At 43.7% G+C, this 16080-nt stretch overlaps 1 long non-coding RNA gene and 1 pseudogene across 1 annotated transcript in view; both read left to right on the forward strand.

Annotated features, from left to right (window-relative positions):
* The first annotated feature begins 7584 nt into the window (after nt 1-7584).
* The window catches only part of LOC147451663 (uncharacterized), a 46088-nt gene continuing 37592 nt past the window's right edge, over nt 7585-16080 (forward strand). The window contains exon 1 of the long non-coding RNA XR_015188978.1: nt 7585-7759. This is a non-coding gene — a long non-coding RNA (uncharacterized LOC147451663). The remainder of the gene's footprint in view (nt 7760-16080) is intronic.
* On the forward strand, nt 13316-14330 carry LOC147451664 (pentatricopeptide repeat-containing protein At2g33680-like; annotated as a pseudogene).

The raw sequence follows: 16080 nt of genomic DNA on the forward strand, positions 1-16080 counted from the left end.
ATACTGTTAGTTATGGGATGTCGAAAAAAGACATGCTTGGGAATGTCTTGGTCGACATGTAAGAAAATTTGTTGTACTTAGGAGGAGCCTTAAGTCCGGAATGTCGTCTCCTAAATTGCATTGATTGTGGCATAAGCACAAGGGGGCCAAGGCGAGGAAGCTCTTCCTCTCTCTCTCTCTCTCTCTACATATTTCTCCACACGAGGCCTCAAGTGGCTCCTCATGAGGATCAACACTCTAAAGGCCCCCAATCTCTCCCTCTCTCCCTCCCTCTCTCTCTTCACTGTGCATAAAACCACACACAATAATCTACTCTTTCTCTCTTGCGACCTTCAGTTGTGTACAAACCTTCAAGATACTCCAAAAATTTTCTTATCTTCTATGGAGAGAGAGAGAGAGAGTAGATTATTGTGTGTGGTTTTATGCACATTGGAGAGAGAGAGAGAGAGAGAGGATATGAGAGAGACAAAGTATTCTATGAAAATGGTGATGGAGAGAGAGAGTATGGAGAAGAGAGAGAGAGAGAGGGAGGGAGATAGGGACAAAGTGGGAGAATTAGGGAGATAGGGTGAGATTGGAGAAGAGGGAAATGTTGAGATGTCGAGCTCTACACCTTGAGATGGCATCCACTACGGGTCTTGGCCGCTCGCTTCTAGCGAGTTCACACTTAGTGACCGCATGTACATATGTGCTACTTTTCAGCTTTAGCACTTAGTCATTTTGTACTCTCTTTTCTGTGACGAAGAAGAATAAGCTTTCCATCTCTGTGTGCTTTGTGCTTGTCTTGTGTAGCTCTCTTGCATCCTCATTCTTTACATGGTATCAGAGCCTGGTGCAGGCAAGAGAGGCTAAGAGAGCAAGAGCATCACAATCCCTTCGTTCACACAAGTTTCTGAACAGGTCTCCAAAGTGCAGTTTACAGAGATTTTACTGTACAAGTACAGTGGTTGTATGTACGCTTGATTGTGGACACTCGTTGAGTGTAGAAAGCGTTACAGGTACCACGATAGCAGGTTCAACAGATTTGCAGGTTTTTGCAGATTGCAGCTATTTTGTCTTAGTGCTTCAAGATGTCTGACGGTTTCAGTCAGATTGTTACTGAGAAGCTTGAGAAAAATAACTACCCTGCATGGAAGTTCAGAATAACAAATTTTCTAAAAGGAAAAGGTTATTGGGACTATGTAGAAGGAGACAATGAAAAGGAACCAGAGATTCCCGAGGCAAATGCTACAGCCGAACAAAGGAAAGCTTTGAGGGACTGGCAACAAGGCCAGAGCAAAGTGATGTATTGGCTTTCTATGAGCATCACAGATGGCATGATGGGCTATCTACAGGATGCTGAAACCCCCGCCATTGCATGGAGAAACTTAGGCAGAGTGTTTGAGGTGAACACCAAGGCCAGGAAGCTTCAACTAAAGTCGGAGCTAAATCAGGTTAAGAGGAACAACCTCTCAATCAATGATTATGCCTTGAAGATCAAGAGTATCATTGAGGCTCTTGGATCTATTAAAGTCTCAGTGGAAGACGATGACATTGTCCGTGCATGCTTGGATGTTCTAGGAGATGAGTACATTTTAGGTCTTCCATGAATACAAGAGACGACATCCCCGTGTTCCAAGATTTGATTTCTATGCTTATTCTTGAGGAGAAGAACCTTGACACATCTTCTTCTCATGGCAGAAATAATTCTGAACAGGCCTTCTATTCTAACTCCAATAGAGGTAGAGGTAGAGGTCGTGGTCGAGGCCCAAGGGGTTGCAGGGGCCAATTTCTGGAAGGTGAATCAAATCAAAACAATACAGGTGGCAGGGGAAACCAGTCTCAAGGCAGGGGGAGTCAAAGAGGTCGTGGTGCAGGATCAAGCAGGCAGCAACATACTCCAGATAGCAGAGAATGTTGGACTTGTGGTGAAAGAGGTCACATGTCACGTGACTGTCCAAAGGGAAAAGCAAGTGGAAAGAGAAAACAAGGCAACTATGCATCTACTAGCAGAGATGCAGATGATAGCAAAAACGAGCGCATGTTTGTTATGCAGCATGTAATGAATACAATGATTGCAGAGAATTCCACCCAAGATGATGTTTGGTATGTGGATTCAGGTGCCTCTAATCAGATGACGTCTCGTGGAGAGTGGTTTAGAGATATGCGCAAACCAGATGTGTCAGGCTATGTGCAGACAGGAGATGACACAACTCACCCCATTGCTCATGTAGGGGACATACCTCTAAATACGAAGAGTGGGAAATCAAAGTACTTAGCAGATGTACTTCATGTCCCAAACATTACAAAGAATCTTGTTTCTGTTGGACAAATGGTTGAGCAGGGTTTGCAGGTTCGCTTCAATCCAAATGGCTGTTATGTAGAAGATTTCCAGAATGGCTGTAAGCTGATCACAGAGGGCAAATGTGTGGGCAGAATGTTTACGCTGAATGTAGACATGCCTGAGGTAAAAGCTGCATTATTTGCACAGGGCACAGGTGTTGTGGCTGATGTTGACATTTGGCACAAACGCATTGGCCATGTCAATGAGCAGAGATTGCAAAGCATGCAATCAAAATAGATTGTAAAAGGTTTGCCAAAATTCAAGGTGGATGGTATCCATAAAGTGTGTGCAGCATGCCAGTTTGGAAAACAGTCAAAGGGCTCATTTCCACATGAGCGCAATGTATGTAAAAATCCACTTGAGGTGGTGCACACAGATGTTTGGGGTCCAACCGATACTGCAAGTATACATGGTTGCAGGTATTATGTCTCTTTCATTGATGACCATACAAGGAAAGTATGGGTCTACTTCATGCGTAACAAAAGTGAAGTGTTTGGTCACTTTCAAGACTTCAAAGTCATGATTGAGAAGGAGACAGATATGCAATTCAAGACATTGAGGTCAGATGGAGGGGGAGAGTACTTCTCCAATGATTTTTCAGATTTTCTACGAATGCATGGTATACGCAGGCAGTTTACATGCAGATATACTCCACAACAGAATGGGGTCGCAGAAAGGGAAAACAGGCACATTGCAGAGGTTGCACGTGCATTGATGAATGAGAAGAACATGCCTTATCATTTCTGGGCTGAAGCCGTAAATACAGCTGTGTACATTATGAACAGGACACCTACAGCTGCGGTGCATGATGTAACACTTGAGGAAAAGTTTACAGATACAAAGCCTGATTTGGCATACTTGAAAGTGTTTGGCTGCATAGCTTACGTGCATGTACCAGATGAGTTGCGTAGGAAATTGGATCCTAAAGCAGAGAAATGTATTCTTGTGGGATATTCCCTTGAACAAAAGGGGTACAGGTGCTACAATCCTACTACACGAGAATTATGAGTGAGCAGAGATGTAGTCTTTGATGAGATGAGTAGCTGGTACAGTAATGCACATGGCACTATTGGGGCTGATGTAAAAGATGATGTGGTTGTACAAAATGTGAGGCCACAGTCACAGGTTTTGAGTGGACCACAAGAGTCCTCTTCTCGTGGCTCTGTCGAGAAACCATGGAATGGTAGACTAAGTACGCAGGTTACTCCACCAACAGGTACAAGGAATGTATCACGAAAAGGAAAGGAAAAGGTTGATGAACCTCCCTTTATGGCTGATGCATCATCAAGTTTTTCACATGTAGACATGGATTCAGATGGTTCTGAACAAAGTCTTGATGAGGAATTTGGAATCCCGGCTGTCAGGACACCTGGTGTAAGGAAAGTACAAGAAGATGCTAGAGGGCAAAGGAGTGACCCAGGACCGCGCAGATCTAATAAAGTCAGAAATCCAGTTCAGAAATTGACTTATGATGGGTATCTAGCGCATCACCAAGCCTACATGGCTAAGGTGATAAAGGATGTGGAGCCCACATGTTTTGAGGATGCAGTTGGAAATGTGCATTGGAAGCAAACGACACATGGGAGTTGGTGCCATTGCCAAGTGGCAAGAAAGATATTGGCTGTAAATGGGTGTATTAAACCAAGCATAAGGCTGATGGTAACATTGAGCGTCACAAGGCAAGGCTGGTCGCAAAGAGTTATGCACAGACGTATGGCATAGACTATGAGGAGACCTTTGCTCCAGTGGCAAAGATGACGACTGTGAGAGCTGTCATAGCAGTGGCTGCATCTAGAGGATGGATTATGCATCAAATGGATGTAAAGAATGCCTTCTTGAATGGTGAGTTGCAAGAGGAACTGTATATGGATCAGCCACCTGGTTATGTCGATCCAGGTTACCCAGATTATGTATGCAGACTTCTCAAAGCTTTGTATGGTTTGAAGCAGGGCTCTAGAGCATGGTATGACAGGATTGCCAAGTATCTTGTCAGTATTGGTTTTAGGAGAGCTCATGCTGATCATTCACTCTATGTACGTGAGAGTGATGTGGGGATTGTGGTCATTACCATATATGTAGATGACCTTATTATTGTTGGTGACAATGCTATGGAGATTGACCATGTGAAGGGTCTTCTCAAACAGGAGTTTGAAATGAAATATTTAAGCGAGTTGCGCTACTTTCTTGGCATTGAGGTGATCAGGACTCCAGAGGGGGTATGGCTATCACAGAGACAGTATGCTTTGGACATGTTGTCAAAGTATGGTATGGCTGATTGTAAGCCAATTTCTATTCCCTTGGATGTGAATGCAAAGCTGAGTGCAGAGAAGGGTGATGTTGTTGAGGATGTCAACATGTACAGGAAGATTGTGGGTAGTCTAATCTACTTGACTATCACGAGGCCAGACTTGAGCTACACAGTAGGCTTGGAGAGTCAGTTTATGCAGCTTCCGAGGAAGCCACATTTGGATGGAGTACGACGCACACTTAGGTATGTGCAAGGTACTCTTGACTACGCATTGTTCTATGCAGCAGATGCACCATTAGCATTGTATGGGTATACAGATGCAGATTGGGCAGGTAGCATTGTTGATAGGAGATCTACGAGTGGCTTAATGTTCTCTTTTGGGAGTGCTGCTGTTACTTGGAGCAGCAAAAAGCAGCCTACGGTTGCTTTATCGAGCACAGAGGCCGAGTACAGAGGTGCAGCAGTTGCGACGTGCGAGGTAGCTTGGCTACGCACATTACTTGAGGACTTGTGAGTGCAGGTGGACCAGCAGATTTTCATCCATTGTGATAACCTCAACAGCATGCAGTTGGCTAGGAACCCAATGTTCCATGCCAGGACCAAACACATAGAGGTCCATTACCACTACGTTCGAGAGCGAGTGTTGGCGGGCGACATCGACTTGGTCTACGTCAGCACAGAGGAGCAGATAGCGGATATCTTTACCAAGGCCCTCGGAGCTAAGAAGCTTCGACGTTTCCGGACTATGCTTGGACTCTGCGACATGCAGAGCTCGAGGGGGAGTGTTGAGATGTCGAGCTCTACACCTTGAGCTGGCATCCACTACGGGTCTTGGCCGCTCGCTTCTAGCGAGTTCACACTTAGTGACCGCATGTACATATGTGCTACTTTTCAGCTTTAGCACTTAGTCATTTTGTACTCTCTTTTCTGTGAAGAAGAAGAAGAAGCTTTCCATCTCTGCGTGCTTTGTGCTTGTCTTGTGTAGCTCTCTTGCATCCTCATTCTTTACAGGAAAGACTATATTAATGCCTGTGAAAGGCCAAAATCAGTCTATGGGACAAATCCGTGCATAAATGAAATATGAACTTGAACAACAAAGCGATGGTGGGGAAATGAGGCAGGATGGAGCTCTATCACTAGAATTAATGCATCACTACATGCATCGGGTATGTACAAGAAAGACATGCATCTATCTTGATTGTGTATCGATGGGGGTTAAAGTGAAGTTGGGGTGAAGAAGTCCCTAAAGACTCTATCAAGGTCCACTCAAAGATGGGTGGTCCTTGCCTCCATCTCTCGGTGGTATCGATGTCTGATCTCTACCACTTCTCTATGGTGGAGTTTGGGCTATTGAAAACCATTTACTTTCTTTCTATGGCTATCTCTTAGGCTCTTGGCTCTTTCCAGTGTGACCTATGTCATGTGGTAGTAAGTGGTGGGGTGAAACTCTAAAAGAAATCCATTATCTATCTCAGTTGCAATCCCTTTGTGTGGTTAGCTCCTATAATGCCCTCTCTCTGTCTCTCTCGATCTACAAACAAAACACTCCTAGCCCATGATGCTGTGTCGGAGTGGAGGAGAGAGAGAGAGAGAGAGAGAGAGAGAGAGAGAGAGAGAGAGAGTACAATCATTTTTTATGATAAGAACCTTACCACCGGAGAGAGTGTAGGTCACAAGCTCCTCTGTGCACTAGAGCCCTACATTTCATTGCTCAGTTTCTTATAACAACTAAGGCCACACATGGTTGCAAATCTACGATGGCCTCTCTCTCTCTCTCTCTCTCTCTCTCTCTCTCTCTTTTTCTCTCTCATTTTGTGTGCGCTCTTGCATTTGGGAGACACCTTCATGCTTCAATATAAACCCTTATTGATCCTACTCGGTCTAGATGGTCTCATTAAGAGGAATCTCGGCAGATCCACTAAAATAGCCCCTCTCTCTCTTCTCGTACATCTCTCCTCTGTCTTCCCCTGCGTGCTCAACAGCTCCATCGCGATTGAGGGCAGACCCTTCGCCTGCTTCTGAATAGCAGCTCCTCTGGCTCTGCACATGCGAGGTCGCCTCCTCCTTGAACGCAATCGCTTGCACTCGCTTTCTCTGCGCTTACCTCGCGACCTTCCTGCTGGGACCTCCGCATGCACGACAACGAGATACTGAAGATAAGTAGGCCACAAACAGGAGCACAAACATAGCATGGAAAGCTTGTCCCTTTCCACTTCCCTGCCTTCGCAGCTCCGCCCTCAACTTCACTGCTGCACCTGCCCCTTTTGTCCTCCTTCGGCATGCAGAGAACGGAAACCTTAGTTCGCCATGAAATATCCTGCTTGTGGTCACTTAACCAATCCTTCGCATACACAAGCAAGCGGGCACTTGCAGTCGGGCCGTCAGACAACGACATCAGGACCAGACCCAACACACACACACACACACACACACACACACACACACACAGAGAGAGAGAGAGAGAGAGAGAGAGAGAGAGAGAGAGAGAGAGAGAGAGAGAGAGAGAGAGAGAGAGAGAGAGAGAGAGAGAGAGAGAGAGAGAGAGAGAGAGAGCCCAGCCATCGCGTTGAGCATTGGCTGCGAACTCACACAAATCACCAGCAGAAACACTAGGTCTAGCGAAGCAGAAGCCCAAAAAAACCTCTTTCCACCTGTCCCATTTTGCTGAGGCACGGGATCTCTCTCTCTCTCTCTCTCTCTCTCCCCTCTACGTCCCAATTCCCCGTTTTTCTCCTCACCTATGTGAGCATCTTGCTAGATTCTTGTTAATAAACCCATTTTGGAAATTGGGAGGACCTATTTTATAGGCTAGAAGTTGGTGATTCGCACTTGAATTGTAGGTACCACAAGATGTGACGTCAACTGCTCTTTATAAATGTAGGGCATATGTAGCCACTGTTGGCATGCAGTAAGACCGATAGTGCCACTCGTAGTGAGTCATGCAAACGTCTCCCTCTCCCTCTCCGCGCCTGTGCCGTGGAGCTTTTTAGTAACGCGCTGCCTGGTATCTCTCTCTCTCTCTCTCTCTCTCTCTCTCTCTCTCTCTCTTACACACACATTTGCTTTCTTCTGTAAAACTATGCACACGCATACGCATGTCCAAGAAGAAGAACCTGTGGGCTAAAATGCAGAGAAACAAGGGCCATCTGTGGAGCTGCATGCGGCGCACACACACACAAGCTAGAGAGGTGAGGAATCTCTCGTCACTCAGATTTGGCTTTCGGTTCGTGACAGTCATCTAACTTCTCCACACGTTGTAGAAGTACGCCGTTGAACTGTTTGGATTATCATGTTGTTTATGTCTTTTTGGTCTACATATGCAAATTTTCTTTCTTTTGAGAGGGACATTAATTAAGCACTGCCTTATGTAGGCCATTGCGACATGTTGGCATGCTAAAAATCGCCTCAACTCAATTTGTTTTGTCTTAGCTCACCGTTTATATTTTTCCAGCTATGATTTGCCAGTTTTTTGCCACAACAATTTTTGCAGCAACCGTGGAAGGACGCTAGTTTATGCTAAATTTTATGGGTTCTTCTCAAGATAACCTTAAAGTCTAGTCGAGTTATTGAAATTTTAATCTGTTCGAAAAACTCTTAAGGATCCGTCAACATTGTGTTCTGTGTATAAATGTAAAAACAGTAGGTTTCATTATGCTAAAAAGCAATGCAAAGGATAAAAATACATATCTCTCAAATCTTTACAGAATTATGTTAGATCTTTTTTACTTGAACATCAACATTTGAAAAGAGCTAACACACATCTTCATGTTGTATGGAAATGAAGAGACTACGGAAGGAGCCTCCACAACTTATTTATGGCAATTTCTTTCTTTAAATTGAATCAATTGAAACCCTTACCTTTGGACTAGCTCTTTGTGGAAAGCTATCAACAGAGGAGCAAAGGCAAAGTTTTCTCACAAGCTGAACTTCGTGGTGTACAGCTCTCTACGTATGACCTGTTGGAGGGGAAGAAGGACGTGTCATGTTTGGAAATCGTAAGAAATTCAGATAGTTCACTCCCGATAGTAAGTCATAAGAAATTTAGATAGTGTTTTTCCGATAGTAAATCATAAGAAATTCAGATAGTTCATTTCATACAGAAAATCCAGATGGTTTAGTTCAGAGAGGTGCATCTCTTTGAGGAACTTTGTTTTGTAGGACTCTCTACTTATGACATGCTAGAGTAGAAGTTCATGATAAATGAGTTGGTTAGTAGTCCATGAGAAGGATGACAATGGCTCTTATAGCCTATAGGTGACCGTTATCATGACAAAAGCAGTGAAGAGGAACTTGAAATTGAGCTGAATGAGGACGAACCAGCCTTTGTAATAGGGCAACCAAGGTTTGTGTCTCCTATGGAAAGCGTAAGAAATCCAGACGGTTCACTTCAAAGGCTTGCAATGACACAATCTATCTTAGCCAAAAAGAGGAGAGTTTTGAGAGCAGCAACAAAGAACCATGCTTGATTTTATCTCAAAGGATTTGAATCTTCCTTGGGGAGATCCCACGTTAGGAAAAGGAGAGTAGGATCTCACTTGAACTTCGTAGTGTACGACTCTCCGTATGACATGCCAGAATGGAAGATGGATGTGTCACATATGTTGCATCATTACATTTATCTAGTTCTATTGCATGCTCAAAGGCCAATCATTTTTGACAAGCACATTGAAGAGCAGACCAAACTCGAGGATGATTAGATGATGGCATCATCTGCATTACTCTCATAGCTTGTCTGCATGAAGATTTCAACCAAGGAGGTGTAATGCTCTTTGTCTGGTATAATTACATATCCCCCTCGTGCTATTAGAAGGCACAAATTATGACCACACTAAGAAAAGTGATTGCATTTGGGAGGTGCCCTCGTGTTGCATCCAACAAAGAAGTTTAGAGCGAGCCCTTGCTGGGCATATCCTCTTATAAGAGCACTCCAAGAGCATTTGTTTGGAGAAAACAACTCACTTCACATCTTATAAAAACAACCTAGAGCTTTCTTCTCACAACCATGTAGGACATATCCTACAATCAACACGCTCTCTTCCAGGCGACGGTATTTCTTTTCTTTTCTTGTGTCCCTTGCTTTTATAGTTTTATGAGTGCTTTATTCCCTCTTATAATTCGTGAGTTCAGACTTTTCTGAACTTATGAAGGTATATATCTCTTCCAGGCGACGGTATTTTCGACATAAAGCTTAACCTTTTGGTGCTTTCATAAGGGCCATACATATCGATCCAAGCATTGCTAATCACGACATCTTTCTCCAATAGCCCCTTACGAGAGTAAAGCCCCAGGCATTACATGAGATACAAGCATTGGTGATTGCATTTGGAAAAAAGGCCTTCCCTTCGCATATGATGAAAACAAGCCAAAGCTTCTTTACTTAGCCATGTTTGGCATATCCTACAATTGTTGCACTGCAAGAGACCATCCCAAAGAGAATGGCCCTCAAGAACTTTTCGTGCAGAGGGCATCACATTTGGCACACATTCATCAATGTGCCCCCTCAATATGCATCTCTCCGAAGTAATCTACTATTGAGAAGCTCAATGTGTATCTTTCTAGCTTAATTATACAAACAACAAACCAATGACACCACGAAAATTGAGAAAAAGAACTCAATGTGCGAGTTTAGCGAGGAGGAAGCACGAGAATTGAGAAAAAGAAGTGTTTATGTGGGCTATGGATTTCTCTTGTTGGGTGTTCCAACACACAGACAAAACACTAGATACTATGTGTGTGTGTGAGAGAGAGAGAGAGAGAGAGAGAGAGAGAGAGAGAGAGAGAGAGAGAGAGAGAGAGAGAGAGAGAGAGAGAGAGAGAGAACATGGCTACATTTACCAAGGAGGACTCAGGAGGGTGTTGATGGCAACCCGTGTCTACGATTTGGAGTTTTGCTACAGATTGGATCGCCACGGATGGGACCGCATGTTAAGCTTAATTTGTATGTTCTCTAGGGGAGAAAACTTTGGGCTGCTGTCAACGAATGCTAGCTCAGTTGATAGAGCAAGAGCCTCTTGTGTCCAAGGTCTTGGGTTCAAACCCTCTTGACAGCTCATGTGACATGTAGCCCTTAGGGGCGTGGGTTGTAATTTCAAGTTGTAGGTATCTCTCTTAAAAACACAAACAAACCATGGGGTGCCATGTTGGTGTGTTCAACGATCCAAGTGGGCGATTTGGTTCTCGTCTAATTAATATTAGAGGAGTTTCGTACATAGGCAGGCAAGGTTTTCGCTTGCATCAGCAATCCCGTCTGTTTGCTGTTTGCTTGTTGCATGAACGCTCAATTGGGCGGGGGTAGAGATAACTCTGCCCATTTTAGTAAAGCTAGAACATTAGGCGGGGGTAAACATTGCCTTGTGCAAGCTGCCTCTTACTATGTGGAAAACACATTGTACATGTTTTTTTTTGCAATTTATGCGATTTTGTATTTGATCGGAGAGATTTAGTATCGATAAAGGTACTTTCGGGGAGCAGCTCTTACGGGTAGAAGTAGCCAAGAGGGGTTGAATCTAAGACCTTGGACTTAGAGGCTTTTTGCTAAAATGATGGGGTTGCCATTCATTCCGTTGGGCTTGCCTCCCCCTCATGGGAATTGAGGGGGGAGGGGGGGGGGGGGCGAGATGTTTCTCCTTTCAATTGTACCTCAAAAAATAAGGGTTTTTTTTCCTTCTGAATCGAGAAAACCAAGAACTTTGATTACCTTGAATGATTCTCTTAAATACGGTTTATTAGTTGTAACTTGGAACTATCGCGGCAATTGTAGACCATTAGATTAAGGTGGTTGTGAGGAATTATGGACTATTGGATTAAACTTGTTGAATAAGGACACATGGCAAAGTCAATGCTTTTGGCCTACATAAGGCCTAAGTAACGCGTAGACTTTGGCAAAAATTATTGACCGTTGGATGAAGCTTTTCGGTTAGTGCCACGTGGCAAGTCAATCATGTCAAACCAGTGCTCAAAAGAATCTTTTTCTGAAAAACTTGGCAAACCTACCTATAAGAAATTTTAGAGGTAAATTGACTAAATTTGAAGGTTTTAACACTAAATTACTCTAAATTTTGTAGGGTTTCTCAACTTTGAATTTTCAAATTTAAAGGTAAATCTCAAATTTTGCAGGTAGATTTACACTAAGCCTAGGTTTTTTTCGAGCAATGTGTCCAACCTTTTGTTCTTTCTTCTTGGAGGAGGGGCACTCTGAGTAGAGAGTCACACTCACTCTTTTGATCCTCTTATAAAACCCATTGTGACTTTTCACCTTAGCGTAACATCTGCATTTAAAATTCTTGGTAACCCACGTGGCAAAGCTTTTGAAACGGCATGATTCATTTAATATAGCTTACACACTTTTTGTACTGAGAGCGTTGCTAAGTGCTCATGATAGTGCTAAGCAGCGTCTTAAATCCAAGAAGTTAGAACCTCTCTCTCGACTTGTTGCAGACCTTGCCCAACATAAGCAACGGTGCAACAATGCAACTCATGGGGGGAGCAACTCCACTTGGAATGGCGTCTCTTGAAATGCACTGCTCGTGGGGTATGCACCATAGGAACAGGGCCAGAAAGCTCTAGGCTGTTTTCAGCTTTTGAACGGCAAGATTCTTTTGATATATAGCTTACTTGCTTTTCGTACTTAGAGTGTTGTTAACTGCTCACGATGGTGCTAAGTAGTGCCTCTCTAAATCAAAGAACCTCTCTCTTGACTTGTTGCAGACTTCACCCAGTAGAAGCAACAATGCAACAGTAGCAACTCATGGGGGAGCAACTCTTATAACCTCATGTAAGAATCAATTGGAATGGCGCCTCTTGGAATGCACTGGTCGCGGGATACGCACCACAGGAGCAGGGCCAGAGAGCTCTAGGTTGTCTGGAGTGTGGACTCTTGGAATGCACTGATTGCAGGATTTTTGCCCCACAGGAGAAAGCTTTGGTTTGTTTTGAGCGGATGCGAAGCGAGGGCCTCTCTCTAGATGCAATCACCTACGGATGTATCTCAAACTTGGAAGGCATGTGGCTCTAAGCAAGATGCTGATATGGGCACAAAAATTCACAATTATATTGCTAGTCAGAGGTTGTTGAAAAAAGATGTCGTGCTTGGCACTGTCTTGGTCGATATGTATGCCAAATGTGGTGCGCTTGAGAAAGCACAAAAAGTACTTGAGGAGCTTCCTGGTCAGAATGTGGCCTCTTGGAATGCACTGATTGCAAAATGTGCGCAACAAGAGCAGGGTCAGAAAGATATAGGCTGTTTTCAGTGGTTGCAAAGCAAGTGTATCTCTCCAAATTTAATCACCTATACTTTCGTCTTGAAGCCTACGCTTACGTCTTGATGGCATGTGGCTCTACGTAAGTGCTCGAGGAGCTTCGTGTCCGGAGTGTGGACGTTTCGAATGCACTGATTGCAAGATTTTTCCCACAGAGGCAGGGCCATAAAGCTCTAGTTTGATTGCAACCAATGCGAAGCGAGGGCCTCTCTCCAAATGGAATCACCTACGCATGCATCTCGAAGGCATGTGGCTCTATGCAAGATGCTGAGTTTTTCAAACGGGAGGATTGATTATGTCGTTTAATATAGCTTGTATGCTTTTCAACAGTGCTATGCCATGGTCCTCTAGTTCTATTATTAGCCTGGGGCTACCTCCACCTTGTGTCAATCTCCCAACTTAGGTCACCTTTTCTCATCACGAATCTAGAGGTGACACATGGTTCACAGATCTATCAACTGTATCCACCTACTCAATTGATCTCCCATGGCAAACTTGTAGCATTTGCGTCCCATGGCAATCACAGTAAGCCCCGAGCTCATACAAAGCCCCACCCACACGGAATTCCGGAACCCTCTTCTTTTCACAAGAATCAGGTTAGTTTCGATTATTGCCCACGAACATCAGTATATTTGCAAGAACACCACCCACCTTAGAATTGGGCGGAAAATCGCACGAAAAGGTCAGTTTTCTCACATGCATTTGTGCTTTGTTGATTTGCCGGCTCTAGATTGACATGCAATGTTGTAGCTGAAATGATGCATGCTTCCCTTGGAGTTCCTTGCCAGTGGGTGGAAGTGGCAGAGGGTCGTTTCCACTCCTTGACCCTCATAATAGCTTGCATCGCCCAGGGCTCCTTAATGAGCTTCAGAGCTGTATAGATGAGCATAACCACTTAGCTGGAGAAGCACTTTAGAAGTTCATTTTACAAAATGATCTAGCAACAAATATTACATTGGCAAATTCCTTGATTCGTATGCATGTGTCCTTTGGGAATCTTGCCCAAGCTAATCAATTTTCAGAATTATAGAAAAACCTGTTGCTTCTATTTGGGGTGCCATTATTTCGGCCCATGCCAGGCTCGGTGAAAAGGACCAAGGTGTTTCTCTTTATCATGAGATGCTTAACTCAGGAGTATTGGCAGATGGTATTTATATGTAACAATTCTTAAAGCACGCTCTGTTGCTGCATGCTCATACTGTCATGAATGGTTTTGTTGGCGGTACGGTGGTTGACATGTATCTGAAGGCTCGAAAGCTTGATGTTGCCCAAGTGCTCTTTAGTAGATTGCCACATAAAAAAGTTGTAACATGGACTACACTGATCACAGGGTATGCACATCAAGGTCAAGCAGAAGAAGCACTTCATTGTGCAAAGCAAATGGAGTGAGGGTCTTAAACCGAACGAAGTCATCGTTGTTGCGTTTCTCAAAGCATGCTCTAGCATTGTAGTTGAAGAGCAGGGCAATGGGTACATGACCAAGTTATCGGAAGGGGCCTAGATATCCACCCATTTATTGGCAGCTCCCGCTCCCTTGTTGACATGTATGGCAAGTGTGGCAATATGGAGGAGGCTCGTGCAATATTTGATAGATTGCCTTACAAAGATCGTGCGTCATGGAGTGCCTCGATTACGGGTGATGCAAACAATAGATAGGGTAAGGAGGCTCTTCAACTGTTTCAAGGGATGGTGCAGAGAGGAATAGAGCCAGATAGGGTTACATTCCTTTCTATGATAAAGGCTTGTATCGGCATTGTTGCTTTAAAACATGGAGAATTGATTCATGCACAAGTGATCGACAAGGGGCATAAATCTGATTTCCATATAGGCAGCACCCTTATAAATATGTACGCAAGTTCCAAGAGTCTAGAGCAATGCTCGAAAAAAACTTTTTTCCAAAAACTTGGAAAACCTACATATGTGAAACAACAGAGGTAAAATGACAAATTTGAATGTTTTCACACCAAAGTACACTAATTTTTTCAAAATTTTGTAGGTTTTCTCCTTAGAACCTTCCCTAGAGCACTATAATTGTGTGGTGGATGTCCTTGGTAGAGTAGGACCTTCAAAGGAGGTAGAGGATCTAATGGAAAGTATATCTTTTTTCGTGGATATTATTGGATGGACGATAAAGGCGGTTGTGTAACTGCTCATACATTGATGTCTAGCATCTATGCCAGTGCAGGTATGGAAAAGGATGCAGCAAGAATACAAGACATGAGAAGGTTCTCTGGAGAATGGAAAAAGCCAGCCAAGGCTTACATTGAGGTTGAGAATTAGGTATTCCTTAGTGGTTGGAGATGATAGCCATCCACGATCAGACGAGTCTATGCTAAATTTAAATCCTTAAATGCAGCCAAGAGAGGGATTGAGTATCAACATTCCAATACCATAGTTGCTGAAGGCAAAGGAGATCTTAATTGTGGGCATTCAAAGAAACTAGCCATAGCCTTTGGGCTCATCTTGAAGGCACAACCATCCGGGTAGGCAAAAACTTGAGGGTATGTCCTTATTGCCATACAACAACAAAGTTCATTTCCAAGGTGGAAATGCGGGAAATCATAATATCGGATTCCTATAGGGTCCACCAGTTTAGGGATGGATTGTGTTGCAGTGTTGAATCTTCAAATGACACAACCGCACTTACACAAATGACAAAAATGCACACAATAGAGCGAACTTGAATAAAAGAATTAATACAATCTAAAAGCTAAGGACATATTTAGATAAAGCAAAGTTAAAACATGAAGATCATGGTGTTGTAAACACATAACCATGTCAACTTAAGGTAATAGGATTTGTGGAAAACAAAGCTGAAGCTCTCTCTCTCTCTCTCTCTCTCTCTCCCCCCCCCCCCCCCCCCCCCCCCCTCTCAAGCTTTTCCCTTCTAGGCTCTTGTTTTCTCTTACCCTCATACTCGCTTCAATCAAATACAAATGCAGCTCAACGACGCACTCTAGTTTACCCTTGAATCTTTGAAAGACCCTCAAAGAATGCTAGTACCTTGAGAGAGAGAGAGAGAGAGAGAGAGAGAGAGAGAGAGAGAGAGAGAGAGAGTAGCAAAAAATAAAGCTACATAAAGATGCATAAAGCAACAGCTACTCACTTTTCAAAAGTCAATGCCAAAGATAACTTGTACATAGACATTTTGACTCACCCCAATACCTTTACGCGAGGCAAGGCAAAGTTTATATTCTCTAAACCTTGTTTGAGGCTAAGGTTTTGGGTGGAGCTCTCCTTGAGGCAGTTTC

The sequence above is a fragment of the Adiantum capillus-veneris genome, chromosome 8 (genome assembly GCF_014529385.1).
Source record: "Adiantum capillus-veneris isolate H3 chromosome 8, ASM1452938v2, whole genome shotgun sequence".
NCBI lineage: Eukaryota > Viridiplantae > Streptophyta > Polypodiopsida > Polypodiales > Pteridaceae > Adiantum > Adiantum capillus-veneris.